The following is a 2,820-nucleotide window of genomic DNA, read 5'->3' as shown; positions in this document are numbered from 1 at the left end:
GGAGATTAATATAAAAATTAATAATCTTTATACATTAAAATTTTTAATTTGAGGAGCCATTGCCCCCTTGCCCAACACTTACTTTCGCCCCTGATAATATGAGTAGTTGCCATCTACACATAAATAACAATTTTTAGTTTTTAATTGGTACAATCTCATCTAATCCTAATAAGCCTAACTGTGACAACACAAACCCCCCATATAGTCTCAACGCAGCAATGACAAAATTGTTAGCTTTTAATCTCTCAAACAGTGACAACACAAATAGAAAAATAAAATAGTTTCAATGCAAAAAACGTTGACAAAGCGAAAAAAAAAAAAGAACATAGTGACAACACAAGAAAAAATAGAAATGCTAGTTGTACAATATTAATCAGCCTTTAATCAGTCTTTAATCAGATTTAAATAATATTTAATTATTTTTTAGTGTAATATATTCCTATTTTGTAGATACATATCTATAATTAGATTTTAATTTAAATTTAAATTTTAAAACCCACCCACTTCATTGGTAGTTACGGTGACTTTACTTTACTTTCGTAACTTCACGTAACAGATACAGTTTTTTAAATTCCTTATTCTACGGGATATTCACACGCATTAGTGAATCCCAAACCAAAAAGGACGCTGCCAGCTGAATTCTCCATCTCGTCTTCATTGGTGAAGACCATCACCACCTTCTAGCTGAAGCACTCTTTCATTTTGCATTAGTGAAATGTATCATTATTTTCCACACATGTGTTTATGTAATTTGTTAAGAAATATCATGTTTGAAACAAAAATTTAAAATTTAAATTTTAAATTTTAGTTTTTTTAGATTGTATTTTGAATGTGTATTTAATTTTAAAAAGACAATAAATCTATTCATAATTTTTAGTTGTGTTTGTTTTAATTTTTTTAATTATTGTAATAAAAGGCTGAATATTGTACGATTTTTAAAGGATACCTAGTTGAACCGAAAAAGGGAAAAGAAAAAAAAAAATAGTTTAAAAACTATCAAAAGAATTGTAAAAAGTGACAACACAAACCTTAACTCTGTAGTCTCAAAATAGCAATGAACCAGCATATATAATGAATCATACCATAATATTCAAATATCTAAGTTTATGCAAGTGCTTACCTTTCAGAATTGAATCGCTAATATATCGCACTGGGTCTTTCTCCTCCGTGGTGATACTGCCATAGTTCAAGATTGCACTTGTGATAGTGAGCGACGTCCAAATTCGCGCATGATGAAGGTGTGGGAACAATCTCGAGACACTGAGATTAGCAGCGACTGCAAATAGCTATTTTGTTCATCACTTTCTTCTTCACGTGAAATCCACACTCACTCTCACTCTAATCTTTTGAAAGAAAGAAAGGGGTAAGGAAGATGGGAGAAATAGTATGGCTTTAATTAAGTGGAAAATGGTGCAAGCTCTTAAAAAGATAGGCATGTTGGGAGTAGAGGATGCAATGGTTCGCAACACAGTGGTGGTAGCGCTTTTCAAAGGAAGAGTATCTATTATGAAAGAAGGTGGTCTGCTAATATAATAACCTGAAGAAAAAGTCTAGGGGCCAGCAACTTTTGTGTTTTCTAACCAGCACTTAACTATCAAAAGAAAAGTGAGTGATCTCCCACCATTGGATGTAATCTCACACCATTAAAAAGACTATTGATGGCCAATTGATGGTTACAAAACACAAAAGTTACTGGCCCCCTAGCACTCCTCTAAACTGAATCCAAATGAGTTTCTGTCCACTCAGGAATTACCTGCTCGGGAGTCCGTGGAAGGATTACAATTCATGAATCTACAAGTTAGACAGAAGATGATTACTGGGTTGTCTATGAAGGTTGGTAATGGGAGAAGAACTCGTTTTTTGGAGGATGTCTGACTTCTTGGTGGTTCTTTCAAAGATCGATTTTCAAGGTTCTTCTCAGTTACAAACTAAAGAAGATCTGTCATAGGGGATTGTAGGTTTTAGGATGGGTTAGATTGGATATAGAACTTCTAATGGAGGCGCAAACTATTCCAATGGGAGTTGGATCTAGTGAACCAGTTACACGATACGTTAAAGCTGGTCAAACTTGCATATGGCAGAGATGATAGAGTTGTGTGGAAATATGATAACTAAGGTATTTTTTTCCTACTAACTCATTTGTGCAGGTGTTGCAGGCGAAAATGATTATGGATGATGTAACAAGCTACAGTTTTACTAGGACTATTTGAAAAGGGCTAGTTCCATCAAGAGTGGAGTTGTTTGTCTGATTTGTCTTGACTGGCAAGGTCAATACAAAAGAGAGACTGAGTCAGTTTGGGGTTATTAACCAGGAAGATATTGTATGTGTTTTATGTAACAAAAATATTAACTATGCTCACCACTTATTTCTTGACTGTAACTTTTTTTGGCAGATATGGTGGACATCAATGCATGAATATCATATGTTGGTAGACAATGATCTTGTTCAGGTACATTAAACGAACATTTTTAAAGTTGGACTGAGATATCAGATAGGAAGGAGGATTAAGAGATGAATGGTGTACTTTTGTGCGATTATTTGAAACATCCGATTAGAAAAAAACAAAAAGATTTTTTAGAATAAAGGAAAAGGGGTTGAGAAGATTATAAACATGTCATCTCTCAAGTATAAGAAGTGGTTAGGTGCGGACCTCTTTTGTTGTTGATGATAATGTCGGAAATGACAAGAAAATATCTACTATTGTTTGTTTGCTTTATTTATAATTCCTTTGTTTGTTTTGGATTATCCTTGTTGTTGTCTTCTTTGCTACACTTTATGTGTTGAGCTTTTCTTTCAAAAAAAAATGATAACTAAATTTT

The 2,820-nt window shown here is 33.4% G+C and overlaps 1 protein-coding gene and 1 long non-coding RNA gene across 2 annotated transcripts in view; both read right to left on the bottom strand.

The window, feature by feature from the left end:
* The window catches only part of LOC110268037, a 16,880-nt gene that overhangs the window by 4,601 nt on the left and 9,459 nt on the right, over positions 1 to 2,820 (bottom strand). The gene's annotated exons all lie outside the window — the stretch shown is intronic.
* Positions 1 to 2,820, bottom strand: part of LOC107622055 (probable pectate lyase 5) — a 9,019-nt gene that overhangs the window by 2,602 nt on the left and 3,597 nt on the right. The gene's annotated exons all lie outside the window — the stretch shown is intronic.

The sequence above is a fragment of the Arachis ipaensis genome, chromosome B10 (assembly GCF_000816755.2).
Source record: "Arachis ipaensis cultivar K30076 chromosome B10, Araip1.1, whole genome shotgun sequence".
Classification (NCBI taxonomy): domain Eukaryota; kingdom Viridiplantae; phylum Streptophyta; class Magnoliopsida; order Fabales; family Fabaceae; genus Arachis; species Arachis ipaensis.
The sequence above is the reverse complement of the archived record's forward strand: the minus strand, read 5'-3'. Positions and strand labels throughout refer to the sequence as shown.